Source organism: Oncorhynchus keta, chromosome 36 (assembly GCF_023373465.1).
Source record: "Oncorhynchus keta strain PuntledgeMale-10-30-2019 chromosome 36, Oket_V2, whole genome shotgun sequence".
Taxonomy (NCBI): domain Eukaryota; kingdom Metazoa; phylum Chordata; class Actinopteri; order Salmoniformes; family Salmonidae; genus Oncorhynchus; species Oncorhynchus keta.
In genome coordinates this window covers 2,208,496-2,231,595 of record NC_068456.1, presented here as the reverse complement: position 1 = coordinate 2,231,595, position 23,100 = coordinate 2,208,496, and the positions used below count along the sequence as shown (strand labels likewise).

At 43.7% G+C, this 23,100-nt stretch overlaps 1 pseudogene; it reads left to right on the top strand.

Annotated features, from left to right (window-relative positions):
• LOC118369445 (inactive tyrosine-protein kinase 7-like) overlaps window positions 1-22,864 on the top strand; it is a 195,689-nt pseudogene extending 172,825 nt beyond the window's left edge.
• Window positions 22,865-23,100: the final 236 nt, after the last annotated feature.

The window sequence follows — 23,100 nt, the reverse complement described above, 5'->3', positions numbered from 1 at the left end:
TTGTGAAAGCCTAACACTGTAAGACCATATTTTATGTTTTAGCTAGTCATATTGGCAAAAGAACAAGCTTTGAAGTCATGCCCACCTGACCCAGATTGTTATTTATAATGGACTGTTTTTGGATTACGTGAACAACAACAGTAATTGTGTGATGGCGGGATGCAGGGTTGTGTTCCAAACAAAACAACAAAGTGTGCTTGTCCTAGTTCCTCATCGGCACAGCTCGGAGAGCAAAAATAAAAGTACCTTATAGCGTTGAAGTTTTTTCGTTGAGTCATAAAAGTGCATTGAAATGACTTAGGAACTGTGCCCACTTTGTAGGTGTGTGTGGCCACTTGGAGACAGACACCAGTTAGTCCTCTCACTCAAACCCTTGTAATTTTAGTTGTCTTATGTTGCACATACCACACATTTTCCAGGAATAGTCTTATCTGACAGATTTTGTTTTCAACAGATGCGGCGAAAAGTAAAGTCAATGTAAAATGCACATAAAATCAACAGTGGAATGTTTGGACTAATCATTTCCCCAATTATCTCAAAACTGCTGTTCCCTTTCAATTGCTACCATGGTTATGCATATGCTTTTCATATTTATTCTGTTAGAAACATGTCAATATACACCTATCCATATAGGCCAATTGTAAAAGGTTAAACAGTCCCTCTATGTCAGCCCCGAAACACACACAGGCATGCACACACACACACAATGCTCTCTTTCATCTGCTGAAGAATGTGGTGCGTTTTTCCCCTCTTAACTCTAATAACTTTATTTCAAATGGCACCCTATTCCCTATATAGTGCACTACCATTGAGAAGGGCCCGTAGGGCTCTGGTCAAAAGTAATGCACTAGGTAGGGAATAGGGTGTCATTTGGGACTCTTCTTATGTTCACCTGGTAAGGATCAGGTTCGAACTGTTGACCTGGTTTGAGAGGCATGTTGGGCAATACACTGTAGTAGCTCACAGTAGTAGTGAAAGAAAGCGAGGCAGTCCTGTGAGTCTCAACGGCATTCCACTTACTGTATATATAGTCGTGGTCGAAAGTTTTGAGAATGACACAAATATTAATTTTCACTAAGTCTGCTGCCCTCAGTGTCTTTAGATATTGTTTTGTCAGATGTTACTATGGAATACTTATTTTTCAAGACCTCTGCAAAACATCGAGATTTTGGGTCCATGGCCAGGAAACTCCCAGACCTTAATCCCATTGAGAACGTGTGGTCAATCCTCAAGAGGACAAACAAAACCCCTCAAATGACAAAGCAAAAACAGGTTTTGAATTTGACCTGTTTCTTTGTGTGTTTCTTTTTACTGAAATATTTAATTTACATAGGTATTGAGACCCTTTACTCAGTACTTTGTTGAAGCACCTTTGGTAGGGATTACAGCCGTACATCTTCTTGGGTATGACGCCACAAGCTTGGCACACCTGTATTTGGGGAGTTTCTCCCATTCTTCTCTGCATATCCTCTCAAGCTCTGTCAGGTTGGATGGGGAGCATTGCTGCACAGCTATTTTCAGGTCTTTCCAGAGATGTTTTATCAGGTTCAAGTCTGGGCTCTGGCTGGGCCACTCAAGGACATTCAGAGACTTGTCCCGAAGCCACTCCAGCATTGTCTTGGCTGTGTGCTTAGGGTCGTTGTCCTGTTGGAAGGTCAACCTTTGCCCCAGTCTGAGGTCCTGAGCGCTCTGGAGCAGGTTTTTGTCAAGGAACACTATGTACTTTGCTCTGTTGATCTTTCACTTGATCCTAACTAGTCTCCCAGTCCCTGCCACTGAAAAACATCCCCATAGTATGATGATGCCACTACCATGCTTCACCGTAGGGATGGTGCCAGGTTTCCTCCAGATGTGACGCTTGACATTCAGGCCAGAGTTCAATCTTGGTTTCATCAGACCAGAGAATCTTGTTTCTCATGGTCTGAAAGTCCTTTAGGTGCCTTTGGAAAACTCCAAGTGGGCTGACTTTTACTGAGGAGTGGCTTCTGTCTGGCCACTCTACCATAAAGCCCTGATTGGTAGAGTGCTGCCGAGATGGTTGTCCTTCTGGAAGTTTCTCCCATCTCCACAGAGGAGCTCTGTCAGAGGCACCATCAGGTTCTTCTCTTCTTCCTAAAGCCGGCCAGCTTTAGGAAGAGTCGTGGTGGTTCCAAACTTCTTCCATTTAAGAATGATGGAGGCCACTGTGTTCTTGGAGACCTTCAATGCTGCAGAAATATTTGTGTACCCTTACCCAGATCTGTGCCTCGACACAATCCTGTCTCTGAGCTCTACGGACAATTTCTTCGATCTCATGACTTGGTTTCTGCTCTGACATGTGCTGTCAGCTGTGGGATCTTTTGTAGACAGGTGTGTTTCTTTCCAAGTCATGTCCAATCAATTTAATTTACCACAGCTGGACTCCAATCAAGTTGTAGAAACATCACAAGGATGATCAATGGAAACATGAATCACCTGAGCTCAATTATGCGTCTCAAAGCAAAGGGTCCGAATACTTATGTAAATAAAAGGTATTTCTGTTTTATATTTTTTATACATTTGCTAAAATTTCTGAACCTGTTTTCACTTTTTGTGTGTAGATTGTGGGGGGAAAAATTATTTTATACATTTTAGAATAATGCTGTAACGTAACAAAATGTGGAATAAGGCAAGGGGTCTGAATACTTTCAGTAGTTGTTTCTTAAAAAGAAAATAATGACTTTTCGGCCTCGCTGAATAGCATTTCAGACTGAAGACAAGTATGCTCATGCCTCTGAAATTCAAATTCGAAAAATGCTTCATTGGCATGAAACAAATGTGGATTATTATCTCCTGAGACTACAGTAGTTTAAATGTAAATCAATTTGAGCATTAAAATAATGCCACATACTCTCTTTCTCAATGTCTCTCTCTCTTCCTCTCTCTGCCACTCTCCCACCCCCTCACACTCCCACTTTCTGCCCCCCTCTCTCTCTCTCTCTCTCTTCCTTCTCTCTCTCTCTTTCCCTCTCTCCCTATTACAGAGATTGAGGATATGTCCCCCAGAATGTCCCGGGTCTTCACAGCAGACACCATGCAGCGTGTGTCCTGTACGGCCCCGCATGGAAAGCCCCAGCCTGAGGTGTGGTGGGAGCGGGAAGGGGTGCGGGTCCCCACGGAGGGACGGGTGTACCAGGAAGGCAGTGAACTGGTCTTCAGCCCCACCGAGCAGGGCGACTCAGGCTCCTACACCTGCGTGGCCCAAAACAAGGCGGGCCGCAAGACCCAGGAGCTGACCTTCACAGTGGCCAGTGAGTCAGGACACCGTCTTCTGACCTATTACATCATGGCTAGGGCCAGCAGTGTGTCCTGACCATGCAAAACTCTGGTCCCTATTATAGGGTTGTGCTTTAGTCGTTACTTGTCCATTCTGTTCCTAAGCAAGGGGTCAATTTGGGATTCAACATGATTGACTCTGGCTACTGCAGTAATAATTCTTCATTTGTTTGTGTGATTCAGCTGCACCAGTGTGGGTAACCAAGCCCCAGGACAGCTACCTGGAGGAGGGAAGACCAGGCTACCTCCATTGCCACGCTCAGGCTACCCCTGAGCCTGAGGTCACGTGGCACCGAAACAGCATTATGGTCATGCCTGAGGTCAGTATCTCTCTCTTTCTCTTTCTATCACACACAGACACATGCACGTATGCACACACACACACACACACACACACACACACACACAGGCATGCAGGCGCACACACACACACATAAAAAAAATGGTATCTAGGCCATTCCTCTCCATTCTCTTACCCTTCTCCCTCTCTTCTTTATCAGGACCCACGCTTTACAGTGTTCCCCAATGGTACTCTGCGCATCAATAATGTGGAGGTGTATGATGGTCAGATGTATGCCTGTGTGAGCAGGACAGAGGGAGGCAAGCTGTCTGGAAATGCCAGAGTCTATGTACTGGGTGAGCTGGAACTACATGATGTGCGTGCGTGCGTGCGTGCGTGCGTGCATGGGAGAGAGCATGTGTGTGAACGTGATCAGCCAGTTTAATTCAGTTTAACCTTAGATGTTCCCCTGGTGCTACTGTTCTAGAGTTGTTAACATGGGTTGTCTAATTCCTGACTTGCTTTGTCTACCTCGTCTTTGTTTTGGTGATCTAAGATCCTGATACCCTTGTGATTCTTCATTCAGCCATGTGAACGTGTGTGCTTGCCTCTGCATGTTCTTAAATGTGTCTGAACATGCTGTAAATAGCTTTGTATAGTGTAACATGGGGTGTACCTGGGACCAGGCTACTCTCTCTTAGCTGTGTGGGTCATGGTGTGTTTGACCTTTTTACCTGTGTGTTCCAGAGAAACTGAAGTTCACCCCTACGCCCCAGCCAACTCAGTGCCTGGAGCTGGACAAGGAGGTCAACATCCAGTGTTCTGCCACAGGCAGAGAGACCCCCACCATCAAATGGACCAAAGCAGGTGAGTGCAGGGTGGTCCTACTTAGTGCTAGACCACAATATCCTAGATGCCATTTCCTGCCATTGTGCCCTTGGGAAAAGCACTTAACCCTTGAACTGCTCCAGGGGCGCAGGACTGAGACTGGCCCTGTGTTCCAACCTCTCCGTGGGTGTGTGTATGTGTGTTTCCAGGGGTTGGGATAAAGCCATTGTCACAGCTCACAGAAATAAGAAATACAAAGTCTATGTCCTGTGACAATAGACAATAAAATCTTCTTATAACATCAGATTATGGATAATGTTCGAATACGGAATCATTTCAGAAGGAATGCATTGTAGATAGAATCAAATGAAAGAAAAGTGAAGACAAGATTACATATGATAATTTCCCACCATTTGCATTGCCTATGTTAGAGGAGATTACTTCATCGATTTAGCGTTTGTCCTATTGTGATTATGTACCCAAAAAACATTGTGAAATACAATGCTATCACCCCTATTGGTTATAGGCCTACATTATTGGCTGCATAGAAGCAGTCTACCGTCTTCAGAACTGGATAATAATAGCTTTATTTGCCTCAGAAAATAATATAAAAATGCTATTGTTTGTTCTATCTCTCATAAACCTGTGATGGAGAACAGCCTATTCCCAGGCTTAGGCTACAGACTTTCATTCTTGTTCTTTGATAATTTAAAGCCACAACTTCGTTTAAAGCCACAACTTCCCTACAAACGCAAAACGGCGCAACTACGAATTTGGTCAAAGTCTTTGATCTGTTGGAATGGTCAGGTATATTATCTGATTAATGTGGTATTTGGTTTCCTGGCACAAGAACGATCCACTTGATCAGAATATATCATTGAGTATCAGAAATTGCTGCCTGTCTAGACGGAAAAAATACTTTGAAGTCAGATTTTGCCGTAAGAAAAGTGATGTAAATTACTGTGTTTTGCCTTTGTAGGTCAGTTTACTGTTCATGACTTTAACTTGTATTATAGGCCGAGAAGAAGCATAGGTTATTGGCCATTTGGTTTTCATCCTGTCATGCAAGGATTTTCCCAGCTCTCACATTATTAGTCCTCTGGCTACCTTGCCTTTTTAGGCTATTCAAATACGTTTTTGAGATGGAACTCCGTTACATTCATTGTTTGATTAGGATGCATAAAGGATGCAAATTCATAACCTATTAAATGGAGAGAGAAAGCAATATAGTTAAAAAAATTAAAATTAAAAATGAAACAGAGACAACACAAGTTAAGGAGTGTCCATTATATATATATTTTTTATCTATACGTTTATGATATAGCCTGATGCCCATGAATCCGACAGAGAGAGAAATAATATTTTCTGACTGAACATTTTTGTGCTGCTTTGCTGGAATTCTCCTCTCTGTCTGGCCTACATTCCTCTCTTGCATTCTGCAGGCTATATAACGTATTTATTGAAATAGGTTCTAGCAAATAGGAATAGATTAGTCGGAATGTCACTTGTGTGCCGTGCGCTGCGAGTCGCAGTTTTTACTGTGCAGCGCCAGTATAGCTCAAATAGGCTGAACCGTCGTCTGTCACGTCAATTAGTCGTCACCGTCGACGATGGCGGTCAATAATTGTCGATAGACGACGGTATATCGTCCAAGCCTACGTCCATTACACTCATAACCTTTTCACAGTACTGAGCCAAGCTGTACTGCACTGGCCTGGTTACACATCCACCACAGTTGCACTGGATAGGACCATATTAAAGGAACCTGTCCAACCAAGTATGTATAGGGACAGCGCGATAGTGGGTAAAGGGTACCACAGTACTGTAGTTTCTCAGCCCCCCCCATTGAGCTCCTCTCTGACACTCTGTCGCCCCGTACAGATGGTGGAGAGCTGCTTCCTCATGTGGAGATGAGGAATAGCCAGCTCCACTTCACCAAAGTGACGCGCAGCGACGCAGGAAACTACACCTGTATCGCCTCCAACAGCCTACAGGGGGAGATCAGAGCCATGGTCGGCCTCACTGTGGCAGGTAAGGCACGTGTGTTCTTGTGCGTTTGAGTGTGTGTGCGTTTGAGTGTGTGTGCGTTTGAGTGTGTGTGCATTTGAGTGTGTGTGTGTGTGTGTGTGTGCAGCGTGTATGTGTTTGATTAACTGTAGTTCACTTTGTATTTTCCTTTGCAAAAGCGAAAGAGACTGTGCACAGCAGTGTGTCTAGAGGAGATCCAGGTCACTTACACATATTTTGCAGATTGTGGGTTGTTGCGGGTGTAATGCTTCTGTTCCTAGCCCCAACAGTGCAGTAGTATCTTACAATACACAACAATACACACAAATCTAAAAAGTCAAATAATGGAATTAAGAAATATATAAATATTATGTTGAGGAATGTCAGAGTGGCATTAACTAAAATACAGTACAATAGAATACAGTATATACATATGAGATGAGTAAAGCAGTATGTACATTTTTTTAAAACATTATTAAAGTGACTGGTGTTCCATTATTGAAGTGGCCAGTAATTCCAAGTCTATGTATGTAGGGCAGCAGCCTCTAAGGTGCAGGGTTGCGTAGCCGGGTGGAAGCCCGTGATGGATATTTAACTGGTCTGGGCTGGCGCAACTAATTGACGACTGACCTTGACTTCAATAAAATAAAATAAAACATGCGCCTTGCAATAAAAAATGAAAAAAGTCACGGACATTCGTCTACTGGTGTGTGTTTTTACACTAGTTTTAGGTTTGTATTTTCCTCGCTGTCCTCATAACGGCAATCCTTTGGGATCACTGTTTGTCTCTTCTCTTACTTAGTTGATGCACTGTTTATAATCAGCTTTCCAATGACCATTGTCGATGTGGTTGTCTCTTTCATTCATCCATGCACTAGAAGGCCATCTGGCTGCCATGTAATGAAACTCCATTAGGTGTTGAAGACTCTTGTGGTTGACACAAAGAAAGCCCACCACAATGTAGAACTAGCTGTTCGATATGGACAAAAAGTCCCACATTGTTATAAATTGCCTGAATTGATGCGATAACAATTAATAGAACGATATCTTTATAACATTAATGTGCACCACAGCCTTTTAAATGTATTATCCTTTAAACAACTACTACTAGTTTGATGGTAGTCGCCATCAATTGTCCCATTAACAATCACCCATATCAGCAAAAGTATTTCGTTTCAAAAGTAACATTTCTCTAGTATATGCTACCTATCGCAATGAATGATATCAGCAAAATGCCCGCGATAAGTTAGTTATCTGTATGGTCGGTCTCGATCATTTTCGGGTTTATTGTCCCAGCTCTACAACACTGTCACCACAGTGAGTCTATAGGAAATCAGTTTCCTGGACTTTGTTTAAAGATGGAGTGTGGTATATTAACTGTGGTGTGTGTGTGTGTGTGTGTGTGTGTGTGTGTGTGTGTGTGTGTGTGTGTGTGTGTGTGTGTGTGTGTGTGTGTGTGTGTGTGTGTGTGTGTGTGTGTGTGTGTGTGTGTGTAGTGTATATCCGCTTTAAGCTGGAGCCAGAGAACACCACAGTGTACCAGGGCCACACAGCCATCCTACACTGCCAGGCCACAGCAGACCCAGAGCCCCGCGTCCAGTGGATGGTCAAGGATAAGGTGCTGGACACCAGCAGGAGAAGGTAAAGGCTTTACCCACGGAGACGATAATAACACACACACGACAACATTGTCTTCCTTTGTGGTGCTCTGGGATTTAAAAAAGCACTGGATTGTAATTGACACAAGTTGTGACATAACATACACCACCGTTCAAAGGTTTGGGGTCACTTAGAAATGTCCTTGTTTATGAAAGAAAAGCGACAAATAAAATTGTCCATTAAAATAACATCAAATTGATCAGAAATACAGTAAATGAGTATCGTAGCTGGAAATGGCTGATTTTTAATGGAATATCTACATAGGTGTACAGAGGTCCATTATCAGCAACCATCACTCCTGTGTTCTAATGGCACGTTGTGTTAGCTAATCCAGGTTTATCATTTTAAAAGGCTAATTGATCATTACAAAACACTTTTTCAATTATGTTAGCACAGCTGAAAACGGTTGTTCTGATTAAAGAAGCAATAAACCTGGCCTTCTTTAGACTCGTTGAGTATCTGGAGTATCAGCATTTGTGGGATCGATTATAGGCTCAAAATGGCCAGAAACAAATAACTTTCTTCTGAAACTCGTCAAGTCTATTATTTTTATGAGAAATGAAGGCTATTCCATGCGAGAAATTGCCAAGAAACTGAAGATCTCATGCAATGCTATGTACAGTCATGGCCAAAAGTTTTGAGAATGACACACATATTCATTTTCACAGTCTGCTGCCTCTGTTTGTATGATGGCAATTTGCATATACTCCAGAATGTTATGAAGAGTGATCAGATTAATTGCAGTTAATTGCAAAGTCCCTCTTTGCCGTGCAAATGAACTGAATCCCCCAAAACATTTCCACTGCATTTCAGCCCTGCCACAAAAGGATCAGCCTGACATCTTGTCAGTGATTCTCTCGTTAACAGGTGTGAGTGTTGATGAGGACAAGGCTGGAGATCACTCTGTCATGCTGATTGAGTTTGAATAACAGACTGGAAGCTTCAAAAAGGAGGGTGGTGCTTGGAATCATTGTTCTTCCTCTGTCATCCATGGTTACCTGCAAGGAAACACGTGCCGTCATCATTGCTTTGCACAAAAAGGGCTTCACGGGCAAGGATATTGCTGCCAGTAGGATTGCACCTAAATCAACCATTTATCGGATCATCAAGAACTTCAAGGAGAGCGGGTCAATCGTTGTGAAGAAGGCTTCAGGGCGCCCAAGAAAGTCCAGCAAGCGCTAGGGCCGTCTCCTAAAGTTGATTCAGCTGCGGGATCGGGCACCACCAGTACAGAGCTTCCTCAGGAATGGCAGCAGGCTGGTGTGAGTGCATCTGCACGCACAGTCAGGCGAAGAATTTTGGAGGATGGCCTGGTGTCAAGAAGGGCAGCAAAGAAGACACTTCTCTCCAGGAAAAACATCAGGGACAGACTGATATTCAGCAAAGGTACATGGATTGGACTGCTGAGGACTGGGGTAAAGTCATTTTCTCTGATGAATCCCCTTTCCGGTTGTTTGGGGCATCCAGAAAAAAGCTTGTCCGGAGAAGACAAGGTGAGCGCTACCATCAGTCCTGTCTCATGCCAACAGTAAAGCATCCTGAGGCCATTCATGTGTGGGTTGCTTCTCAACCAAGGGAGTGGGCTCACTCACAATTTTTCCTAAGAACAAAGCCATGAATATAGAATGGTATCAACACATCCTCCGAGAGCAACTTCTCCCATCCATCCAGGAACAGTTTGGTGACGAACAATGCCTTTTCCAGCACGATGGGGCACCTTGCCATAAGGCAAAAGTGATGACTAAGTGGCTCGGGGAGCAAAACATCTATATTTTGGGTCCATGGCCAGGAAACTCCCCAGACCTTAATCCCATTGAGAACTTGTGGTCCATCCTGAAGAGGCGGGTGGACAAACAAAAACCCACAAATTCTGACAAACTCCAAGCATTGATTATGCAAGAATGGGCTGCCATCAGTCAGGATGTGGCCCAGAAGATAATTGACAACATGCCACGGCGGATTGCAGAGGTCTTGAAAAAGAAGGGTCAACACTTTGCATCAACTTCATGTAATTGTCAATAAAAGCCTTTATTATATTTCAGTATTCCATAGTAACATCTGACAAAAATATCTAAAGACACTGAAGCAACAAAGTTTGTGGAAATTAATATATGTGTCATTCTCAGAACTTTTGGCCACGACTGTACTACTCCCTTCACAGAACAGCACAAACTGGCCCTAACCAGAATAGAAAGAGGAGTGGGAGGCCCCGGTGTACAACTGAGCAAGAGGACAAGTCTCACTCTCTCTCTATCTACCCCTCTTGCACTCTCTCTCTCTCTCTCTCTTTCTCTCTCAGGTTCCAGTTAATGGTCAATGGCTCTCTGGTGATAACAGATGTCACCACGGATGACACAGGCAAATACACCTGCATTGCCGGAAACAGCTGCAGCATCAGTGACCGTGTGGCACAGCTCTACGTAGTGGGTAAGTCTCTCTCTCTCATACAGATGCACACACATACGCACAAAAGGATGCCACCCCCACCATGTTACTGTGTGTGCGTGTGTATAGCAATCACGAGGACTGGATGAGGACTGTAATTAACCACTCAGCCATCTGAGCATTCTAATAACCTGTCTCGCCAGAGTCATCGGTGAAGTGACAGGGACAGACCTTAGATTGAATCAACCCTCTCTCACATACACTGTGGCTCCTCCTTGTGCTTGGGCTTGTAGTTTAAAATAGGATGTTCAGGGTTCTGTATTATTCAAACCTCTCCCTGTGAGGGGGTTAAGGGAGGCAGACCGTTTAGTTCGCAGAAGTAGTTAATTGTAGGACAGAGGAATTCATTCAGCGTTTTGTTCCAGTTTCTAAGGCTCTGGTTAGAAAGGGATGATGTGAGTGTGAAATCTTTCGATGTTTTTTCTGTGCCAGTTTCCTTGACAAAAACATTCAAGAAAAGAAAGCTTGGAACTAACAGCTTGGAACTGTAGCCTTTTACACTCGTACTGTACCCGTATACGGATTGAAATATGAATTTGGGCACTGATAAGCTCCTAAATTGGAACGCAGTGGATGTACAGTAACATGCTATAAATTACGTCAGAGCTCAGGCTCTGGGCTTTACAGAGCTGTGTGGGTTTTGACTGACAGCCGTTCTGAACTTGAGCACCGCACGCGACAAGGAGCTGCCCCCATCCCTCCCACTAACTGGGAAACTTAAAGTGGGGGAAATGCTGTAAATTATTATGGGGTTTTTATTCGCTGCAGAATACACCTATGACTCATTTCAATGCACAATAAATGACAATCTGTTTCTCTGAATTGCCTTGTGAAAGCCTATCACTGTACGGTGGTATTTTGTAACTTAGCTGGTCTTGTTGACAATAGAACACGCTTTCAAATGATGCCCACCTGACCCAGAATGCAATTTATAATGATCCGTTTTTGGATTGCGTGAACAACAACAGTAATTGTGTGATGGCAGGGATGCAGGTTTGTGTTCCAAACAAAACAACTACAAGTCTGCTTGCTCTAGTTCCTCAACGGCGCAGCTAGGAGAGCTCCAAAAACACCTTATAGTTGAAGACTCTTCTTTGAGTCATAAAAGTGCATTGGAATTACTTTAGCAACTGTGCACACTTTGGAGAGGTGTGTAGCCACTTGGAGACACCAGTTAGTCCTCTCACTTAACATGTTTTCTTATGTAACACCTACCCCATATTTTCCAGGAATATTCTTATCATGTTACTAAATGTATCCACATTATTTTCAGATTTCGTAATCAACAAATGTGGCGAAAAGTACTTTGCCCTCAACAGTGGAATGTTTGGATTCAGTCTTGTGCCAGGTGAAATGGTTGTGTCCTTAAAATTTGGTCTAATACATTTCCCAGAATCTCCAAACAGTTCCCTTTCAATTGCTACAATGCTCACGCATTTCATGTTTCCTCCGTAAGAAACATTTGAATTGAACCCTGTTCATATAGGCCAATTACCACAAGTGTAAAGGGTTAATGATCCACATGATGTGTATTCAATATTACTTGGATGGACACACAACACTCTTTTCTCAAGCAGTGGGTACCAGATTGAAGAACATACCAAGGCAGAGATATGTCTACCCATGTTCAATACCATCTGTTGTGTATATGTCTCAATCCCAAATTTAAACTACCACTACTCACTCCTCTGTTACAGCAAACCAGGCTGCTATTGTTAAAGTCAATGTATTCTCAATAACCTACGTGGAGAAATACAAGTAACATCTGATGAACTATCACTTCAACTTGAATGAACACAGCTCATCCTGACAAACAAAGAGAATGTGTCCTCATCAACCTTCCTGGATAAATCAAATCAAATAACCCTAATGTCCTTTTCTCCTCTGTCTTTGGCAGAGAAACCGGTGCAGACATTGGTGGACCACGAGGAGAAGGCACCCTATAAAATGATTCAGACTATAGGTTTGTCTGTGGGGGCAGCCGTGGCCTACATCATCGTGGTGCTGGGCCTCATGTTCTACTGCAAGAAGAGACGCAACGCCAAGAGACTGCAGAAGGGCCAGGAGGGAGAGGAGCCGAGATGGAGTGTCTTAACAGTGAGTTGAGGGGGATAGGGGTGTGTGTGGGGGGGGATTCACAAGTGGCTAGTTTGCATCGATACCTTAACTAAGACCACTACAAAGGTTTTTGGCATGTCTGCCTCTCGATTTGTTGGGAGACTCCCGATCCCCCCTTCACTTATCAACGTAGGCAGTGACGTAGTTGCTCTATGCCAAAAGAGTCCTCGTTGAAACCAGACCCTATTCACTGTTGCCTAGGGTCTGGTTTTCCAGACTAAGCGTCAATTCCCGGTGGGTTTCTGAGTAAATCCACAGTTTGCTATAATCTTTTGTAGGCTACATGTCTGGCAAGTAGTTGTGTCTTTGTGGGTCACAGAAGAAACATTTTATTTATGAGTCTGATGTGTGTCTGAATGCTCTTGCCTACATCATGCTCTGCCCGTACATGTTGAACATTTGGTGCTCATTCATACCCAGTTGACTTGCTACCACCTTGTGGCTGCCAAGAGCATTGCAAGAAAAGTGCAAAAGTCACCATAGTCAAATACCTGGGTTTTGAGTTGTTTTATATAATTTGGTAAAACTCTTTAAGATTAAGTAAGCAAAACTGGGGTTATCTTCTTACAAACTAAATACTTACTTTTGTGAAGTTAATCTAGATATAATGGCTCCATTTGTTCCCCCTCATCTGTACAACCATACTAAGGCCGGCAGCATACCACTCTGCAACCCACTGCTGGCTGGCTTCTGAAGGTAAGCAGGGTTGGTCCTGGTCAGTCCCTGGATGGGAGACCAGATGCTGCTGGAAGTGGTTTTGGAGGGCCAGTAGGAGGCACCCTTTCCTTATATCTGAATGCCCTAAGGCAGTGATTGGGGACATTGACCTGTGGAGGGTGCTGTCTTTTGGATGTGATGTCCTGACTCTCTGTGGTCACTAAAGATCCCATGGCACTTATTTTCAGAATAGGGGTGTTAACCCCGGTGTCCTGGCTAAATTCCCAATGGGAATGTCATGGCCACCTAATTATCCCCAGTTTACAATTGGCTCATTCATCTCCTCTCCCCTGTAACTATTCCCCAGGTTGTTGCTGTAAATGAGAATATGTTCTCAGTCAACTGGTGAAATAAAAAATCTCAGTTTTGGCACTGAAGTGCTCAAAGTAGGGGGTTACAGACTCAGGGAACTTTTCTCTCGGATTTCAAAATATTAGCATTATTATAAAATGGTTATTAGATATTTCTAATCATCAAACTGGAGTATGTTTGAATTGTGTTGTGCAATATCTGCCCACATTACTGTCTGCACATTTTCTTGTAGAGTTCACATCACATTTTGGTATATTGGTATTTTATGACACAACATTCGGTGTCTTTCAGGGGATCATTTTGACCAAGGCGAGGTGCAGAATCGCTTATCTTGACCACATAATGAGTAGTTATTTGGGATGCAAGGTGATTTGAACATCAGTGATTCTGTGCAGTCCGACTGCAATGTGGTCAATCTCAAACATACACATTGTGTAATGTGGTTGATGTCCACCAGGGGTGCTGTACAGCAGAATGGCCACACCACCGCTGAGATCCAGGAAGAGGTGGCTTTGACCAGCGTGGGCACCACAGCGGCAGCAGAGAAACGCCATAGCAGTGCCAACGAAAAGCTTCAGTTCCCCCGAGAAGACCTACACACCATCACGACACTGGGTAAGATGGTCATGTGGGTATGAGGAGTGAGTCTAATTGAGAACGTGCCGAACAGCTGTGTACTGTAACTGGAGTGAACACATTTCCATTCACTTACTTAATTTCACCTCTATTTACCAGGTTTGTCTGAGTGACCCTCTAATCTCTGACCTGTGCCTGTGCGTGCCTACCTGTCTGTCCGTCTGTCTTCCTGCCTGCGTCTGTCTGTGTGTAGGGAAGGGTGAGTTTGGCGAGGTGCTGCTGGCCAAGGCGAAGGGCATCGAGGAGGGTGAGGAGGAGACCGTGGTGTTGGTGAAGAGCCTGCAGAGCAGAGATGAGCAGCGACAGCTGGATTTCCGCCGTGAGGCCGACATGTTCTCCAAGCTGAGCCACGGCAATGTGGTGCGACTGCTGGGACTCTGTAGGGAGGCCGAGCCCCACTATATGATCCTGGAGTATTATGACCTGGTAAACACACAAATACATGTGCGCAAAAAGACGCACACACACACGTACAGTTGAAGTCTGAAGTTTACATACACTTAGGTTGGAGTCATTAAAACTCGTTTTTCAACCACTCCACAAATTTCTTGTTAACAAACTATAGTTTTGGCAAGTCGGTTAGAACATCTACTTTGCGCATGACACAAGTAATTTTTCCAACAATTGTTTACAGACAGATTATTTCACTTATAATTCACTGTATCACAATTCCAGTGAGCCAGAAGTTTACATACACTAAATTGACTGTGCCTTTAAACAGCTTGGACAATTGCAGAAAATTATGTCATGGCTTTAGAAGCTTCTGATAAGCAATTGGAGGTGTACCTGTGGATGTATTTCAAGAAATTGTAGACCTCCACAAGTCTGGTTCATCCTTGGGAGCAATTTCCAAACGCCTGAAGGTACCACGTTTATCGGTACAAACAATAGTACGCAAGTATAAACACCACGGGACCACGCAGCCGTCATACCGCTCAGGAAGGAGACGCATTCTGTCTCCTAGAGATGAATGTACTGTGGTGCGAAAGTGCAAATCAATCCCAGAACAACAGCAAAGGACCTTGTGAATATGCTGGAGGAAACAGGTACAAAAGTATGTATATCTGTAACGTCTGAAGAGTGATGGGTGTGGAGTCAGGCGCAGAGAACAGAAGATTCAAGGGAAAAACGCGTTCATGTCCAAAAGTAACCAGGAACAGGTACAAAAATGGGTGACGCCAAAACACAGGCGCAAACACAACTCAAAGACCACTGGTGAATAAACCGGACAGCGAAAACCCAAATAAACAATACACCTCTTACGTACAACGTCAACAAGCCCGCACAAACACAAGCGGGCTAAACAAACTTAAATAATACCCACCCCAAAACCCCAACAAGGAACAGGTGAAGACAATTAGACAAAAACAAACAGAAAGGAAAAAGGGATCGGTGGCAGCTAGTAGACCGCCGAGCGCCACCCGAACAGGAAGGGGAGCCACCTTCGGTGATATTCCTGACAATATCCACAGTAAAACGAGTCCTATATCTACATAACCTGATAGACCGCTCAGCAAGGAAGAAGCCACTGCTCCAAAACCACCATTAAAAAGCCAGACTATGGTTGGCAACTGCACATGGGGACAAAGATTGTACTTTTTGGAGAAATGTCCTCTGGTCTGATGAAACAAAAATAGAACTGTTTGGCCATAATGACCATCGTTATGTTTGGAAGACAAAAGGGGGAGGCTTACAAGCCAAGGAACACCATCCCAACCGTGAAGCACCGGGTGGCAGCATCATGTTGTGGGGGTGCTTTGCTGCAGGAGGGACTGGCGTCATGAGGTAGGAAAATTATGTGGATATATTGAAGCAACATCTCAAGACATCAGTTAAAGCTTGGTCGAAAATGGGTCTTCCAAATGGACAATGACCCAAAGCATACTTCCAAAGTTGTGGCTAAATGGCTTAAGGACAACAAAGTCAAGGTATTGGAGTGTCCATCACAAAGCCCTGACCTCAATCCCATAGAAGATTTGTGGGCAGAACTGAAAAAACGTGTGTGAGCAAGGAGGCCTACAAACCCGACTCAGTTACACCAGCTCTGTCAGGAGGAATGGGCCAAAATTCACCCAACTTATTGTGGGAAGCTTGTGAAAGGCTTCCCGAAACTTTTGACCCAAGAAACAATTTAAAGGCAATGCTACCAAATACTAATTGAGTGTATGTAAACTTCTGACCCACTGGGAATGTGATGAAAGAAATAAAAGCTGAAATAAATCATTCTCTCTACTATTATTCTGACATTTCACATTCTTAAAATAAAGTGGTGATCCTAACTGACCTAAAACAGGGGATTTTTACTCTGATTACATGTCAGGAATTGTGAAAAACTGAGTTTAAATGTATTTGGCAAAGGGGTATGTAAACTTCCAACTTCAACTGTAGATGCACACATGAGCGAGCGCACACAACATACGCATGTGAGCAAGCACATGCGCATGCACACACACACGCACACACACACACACACACACACACACACACACACACACACACACACACACACACACACACACACACACACACACACACACACACACACACATAGTGTAACACTCTTATCCATGGTTTATATTAATGTAGACTATAACAATTGTCTATGCAGTTTTATTTGGTACATGCCTCCATGTGTGTTCTTGTTATTGTTATGCTTCCTACATTTACAAAGTGAATGTTTTTGACCTTTGATTCTTTCTTCTTCTTTTTTTACATCTCTTTCCTTTCTCTATTTCTGTTTCCTTGGAAATAGGGAGATCTGAAACAGTTCTTGAGAATCTCCAATAGCAAAGATGAGAAAATCAAGTCTCAACCTATCACCACCAAGACCAGAGTAAGTAGCGTTCACTACACTTTGGATGTAATTTGCTCATTTCATTTGAAAAACAAGCACATTACACATGCCATTATGCCCCCTTTAATGGGAACATTATGTTCCAGCTTGAGGGCACACAGGTTTCTGCATTTTGATGCAAACCAGTCCTCTTTTCTTTTGACAACTCTAAAAAAAAAAACAAATATGTAAAACCTGTTTGATTCAGGCCATCCCATGTTAAGCTCTCTCTCTCTCTCTCTCTGTTCTCTCTCTCTCTCTCTCTCTCTCTCTCTCTCTCTCTCTCTCTCTCTCTCTCTCTCTGTCTCTCTCTGTCTGTCTCTCTCTCTCTCTTCTCTCTCTCTTCTACCCAGGTATCCATCTGTGCCCAGGTGGCTCTTGGGATGGAGCACATGTCCAATCACCGCTTCGTTCATAAAGACCTGGCTGCTCGTAACTGCCTGATCAGCGGCCAACGCAGCGTCAAAATCTCAGCTCCCAGCCTCAGCAAGGATGTTTACAACAGGTAAGAGATGGGGCCTGCAATTTAACCTTTATTTAACCAGGAAGGCTAGTTGCATGTGCAAATGAGGTAGGATAAGGGAGGGAAGGCAATAAATAGGCCAAGTAATTACAATATAGCAATTAAACACTGGAATGGTAGAGGTGCAGAAGATGAATGTCCAAGAAGAGATACTGGGGTGCAAAGGAGCAAGAAAAATAAATAAATAAATACAGTATGTGGATGAGGTAGTTGGATGGGCAATTTACAGATGAGCTATGTACAGGTGCAGTGATCTGTGAGCTGCTCTGCCAGCTGGTGCTTAAAGCTAGTGAGGGAAATATGAGTCTCCAGCTTCAGTGAGTTTTGCAGTTCGTTCCAGTCATTGGCAGCAGAGAACTGGAATGAAATGCGGTTAACCAGTGAGATATACCTGCTGGAGCGCCTGCGACGGGTGGGTGCTGCTATGGTGACCAGTGAGCTGAGATAAGACGGGGCTTACCTAGCAGAGACTTGTAGATGACCTGGAGCCAGTGGGTTTGGCGACGAGCATGAAGCGAGGGCCAGCCAACGTGAGCGTACTGGTCGCGGATGGCACTGTGATAGACTGCATCCAATTCGTTGAGTAGAGTGTTGGAGGCTATTTTGTAAATGACATTGACATAGTCAAGGATCGGTAGGATAGTCAGTTTTACGAGGGTATGTTTCGCAGCATGAGTGAAGGATGCTTTGTTGGGAAATAGGAAGTCGATTCTAGATTTAATTTTGGATTGGAGATGCTCAATGTGAGTCTGGAAGGAGAGTTTACAGTCTAACCAGACAGCTAGGTAATTGTAATTGTCCACATTTCAGAACTGTCCAGAGTTGTGATGCTGGACGTGTGGGCAGGTGCGGGCAGCGTTCGATTGAAGAGCATGCATTTAGTTTTACTTGCATTTAAGAGCAGTTGGAGGCCATGGAAGGAGAGTTGTATTGCATTGAAACTCATCTGGAGGTTAGTTAATAAGAACTTCTTATGGCTGAGATCCCGCTAACGGGATCGATTTGACAACAGCCAGTGAAAGTGCAGGGCGCCAAATTCAAACAACAGAAATCTCATAATTAAAATTCCTCAAACATAGAAGTATTTCACACCATTTTAAAGATACACTTCTTGTTAATCCCACCACAGCGTCCAATTTCAAATAGGCTTTACGGTGAAAGCACCACAAACGATTGTGTTAGGTCAGAGCCAAGTCACAGAAAAAAACAGCAATTTTTCCAGCCAAAGGGAGGAGTCACAAAAATCAGAAATAGAGATAGAATTAATCACTAACCTTTGATGATCTTCATCAGATGGCACTCATAGGACTTCATGTTACACAATACATTTATGTTTTGTTCGATAAAGTTCATATTTATATACAAAAATATCAGTATCCATTGGTGCATTATGTTCAGTAGTTCCAAAAACATCCAGTGATTTTGCAGAGAGCCACATCAATTTACAGAAATTCTCATAATAAATGTTGATGAAAATACAAGTGTTATACATGGACTTTAGATACACTTCTCCTTAATGCAATCGCTGTGTCAGATTTTAAAAAAGCTTTACGGAAAAAGCAAATCATGCAATAATCTGAGTACAGAGCTCAAGAGACCAAAACGAGCCATACAGATATCCGCCATGTTGTGGAGTCAACAGAAGTCAGAAATAGCATTACAAATATTCTTCATCAGAATGCACTCCCAGGAATCCCAGTTCCACAATTTTGTTAGCGCGTTTGGTAAACAAATCCAAACGCGCAACCCGCGTGCAAGTTCAGTGGAAAGTACGGACGAAAAGTCCAAAACGTTTTTTTTACAGGTCGTAGAAACATGTCAACCGAAGTATAAAATCAATCTTTAGAATGTTTTCAACATAAATCTTCAATAATGTTCCAACCGGAGAATTCCTTTGTCTGTAGAAACGCAATGGAACAGAGCTTGCTCTCACGTGAGCGTGCGAGACTGAGCTCGTGGCCCTCTGGCAGACCTCTGACTCATTCCCCTCTCATTCCCCCCTCCTATAGAAGCATCAAACAAGGTTCTAAAGACTGTTGACATCTAGTGGGAGCCTTAGGAAATGCAACATGACCAATATCCCACTGTGTAGTCGATAGGCCAAGAGTTGAAAAACTACAAACCTCAGATTTCCCACTTCCTGGTTGGATTTTTTCTCAGGTTTTTGCCTGCCATATGAGTTGATGTTTACAGAGAAGAGAGTCGGCCAGAGAATTTAACCCTGTGGCACCCCCAGCGTTCCGGACAACAGGCCCTCCGATTTGACACACTGAACTCTATCAGAGAAGTAGTTGGTGAACCAGGCGAGGCAATCATTTGAGAAACAAAGGCTGTTGACTCTGCCGATAAGAAAGTGGTGATTGACAGAGTCGAAAGCCTTGGCCAGGTCGATGAATACGGCTGCACAGTAATGTCTGTTATCGATGGCGGTTATGATATTGTTTAGGACCTTGAGCGTGACTGAGGTGCACCCATGACCAGCTCTGAAACCAGATTGCATAGCGGAGAAGGTACGGTGGGATTCGAAATGGTCGGTAATCTGTTTGTTAACTTGGCTTTCAAAGACCTTAGAAAGGCAGGGTAAAATAGATATAGGTCTGTAGCAGTTTGGGTATAGAGTGTCTCCCCCTTTGAAGAGGGGGATGACTGCGGCAGCTTCCCGATCTATGGGAATCTCAGACGATACGAAAGAGAGGTTGAACAGGCTAGTAATAGGGGTTGCAACAATTTTGGCAGATCATTTTAGAGAGGGTCCAGATTGTCTAGCCCGGCTGATTTCTTTCAGAACATCAGCTATCTGAATTTGTGTGAAGGAGAAATGGGGAGGCTTGGGCGAGTTTCTGTGAGGTTGGAGGGCTGTTGATCGGGGTAGGGGTAGCTAGGTGGAAAGCATGGCCAGCTGTAGAAAAAATGCTTATTGAAATTCTCAATTATAGTGAATTTATCGGTGGTGACAGTGTTTCCGAGCCTCAGTGCAGTGGGCAGTTGGGAGGAGGTGCTCTTATTCTCCATGGACTTTACAGTGTCCCAGAACTTTTTTGAGTTTGTGCTAAAGGATGCACATTTCTGCTTGAAAAAGCTAGCCTTAGCTTTCCTAACTGCCTGTGTATATTTGTTCCTAACTTCCTGAAAGTTGCGTATCACGGGGCTATTCGATGCTAATGCAGGATGTTGTGGTGCTGGTCAAGGGCAGTCAGGTCTGGAGTGAACTATATCTGTTCCTGGTTTTAAAAATGGAATGGAGCATGCTTATTTAAGATGTTGAGGAAGGCACTTTTAAAGAATATGTAATAATAATAATAATAATAATGTTTTAGGGAGCGTTTGACAGTGGTGAGGGTGGTCGTTTGACCGCAGACCTATTACAGATGCAGGCAATGAGGCAGTGATCGCTGAGATCTTGGTTTAAAACAGCAGAGGTGTATTTGGAGGGCAAGTTGGTTAAGATGATATCTATGAGGGTGCCCGTGTTTACGGATTTGGGGTTGTACCCTGGTGGGTTCACTGATAATTTGTGTGAGATTGAGGGCATCAAGCTTAGATTGTAGGATGGCCAGGGTGTTAAGCATGTTCTACTTTAGGTCACCTAGAAGCACGAGCTCTGAAGATAGATGGGGGGGCAATCAATTCACATATGGTGTCCAGGGCACAGCTGGAGGCAAAAGGTGGTCTATAGCAAGCGGCAACGGTGAGAGACTTGTTTCTGGAAAGGTGGATTTTTAAAAGTAGAAGCTCGAATTGTTTGGGTCCAGACCTGGATAGTAAGACGTGTGTAGTTACGGTCTATCATGTGAGAAGAAAGTATCGTAAAAGTGTACTAGGATGATCCATGCAGCCATTGTTAAGTGTAAAGTCAAGACAAAATTAATTATGTGCATGATAACATCTTGACATTCTATCTCTCTGTTTGTCTCTCTTTCTGTCTTGACTGTCTGTCTGCAGTGAGTACTACCACTACCGGCAGGCGTGGATCCCCCTGCGCTGGCTCCCGGCCGAGTCTGTGTTTGAGGATGACTTCTCCACCAAGTCAGATGTCTGGGCCTTTGGGGTGCTCATGTGGGAGGTGTTCAACCACGGGGAACTGCCATACACCAAACTCAGTGATGACGAGGTGCTAGAGGGTCAGTATAAATCAATAGAAATGTACTTAGTGCCCACCAATCTGTGTGCTCCAATGGCTGAACAATCACTGTTGAGATATCAATCTTGCAAAGGGTACTGGGCCTGTCCGAATACCCATACTTGCATATTAACTAGTAGGCTGATTGGGTATGAGAAAATAGAATGTTTTATAGTATGTGAAATTTTCAAAAATGTAGTATGCTTTAAATGCAAAGATGTCATACTCATTCGTGGCTTTTCATCCAATATGAATTCGCTGCACACAATTGAGGAAGAGAATCGTCTTTCCAGACCCACATGTGTTTGACAACACCCTATAATCAGATAAGGTGATGCGCTGTACCAAAATGAACGAATGGAAGGAAACAACACAATTGTGCATTAGATGATACATTCTCAGTATGGACAAGTCTAGTATGTTAATATATTTTTTTATTACATACGTTTTTACTAAACAGTCCATTCTAAATAGTATGCGGTTTTAGGAAGTAATAGGCAAGACAGATTTCAGACATGGCCACTCTTCTATTCTTGGGGTAACTTCCCCTTCACAGTCTCAGAACTGTGATGAATCATTTTCATGGTTCTGTGAGGGGAACACGTTGTATTTGGTTGACATTGTATTGACATGCACTGTACTATAGGCCACCTTGACAAAGAAAGTGGCACATACAGTATCATCATGTTATTATCAAGCTGGGGGCCGACTGTCTGTCCAATCATTTTTATGAATCCCATACCAGAAACAGTTTTACACCCATTCTTATGATGATTTCACTCATTGTTCCATAAGAATGGAGTGAATGAGTCAAATCACCTTGACCTGTATGTTCTGTCTCCCAAGTCTAACCTCCCTGTTTCTCTGCTCCACTCTTCTCTCCCCAGGTCTGCAGGCCGGCAAGATGAAGTTACCCGCACTTGATGGCTGCCCCTCCAAAGTCTACAAGTTCATGTGCCGCTGCTGGGCCCCAAGTCTCAAAGAGCGTCCCTCCTTCAGCGAGGTCGTCAACACCCTGGGGGATCTGTCCTCTGACAGCAATGTCTGAAAGGAGGACAACTGAACCCACCCACCCCACCGCAAGGAGTGACACCCCCAAAAAAAAAAGAAACACAGAAATTCTGGATTCTGAGTCACACACATTTCAGGGACCAGGAGTTATTATTTAAAAGGGCGTGTGGATAAGAACAAAACACTTTTGTTATACCAATGGATTGGATACATACCGTTGAGTGTGTGTAGATGGTTTCATGTGAGGAGGACACGAGTGCCAGGAGTTTACATTTGCCTTAATTGCAGCATGGAAGGCATGCCTGCTGACACTGTCC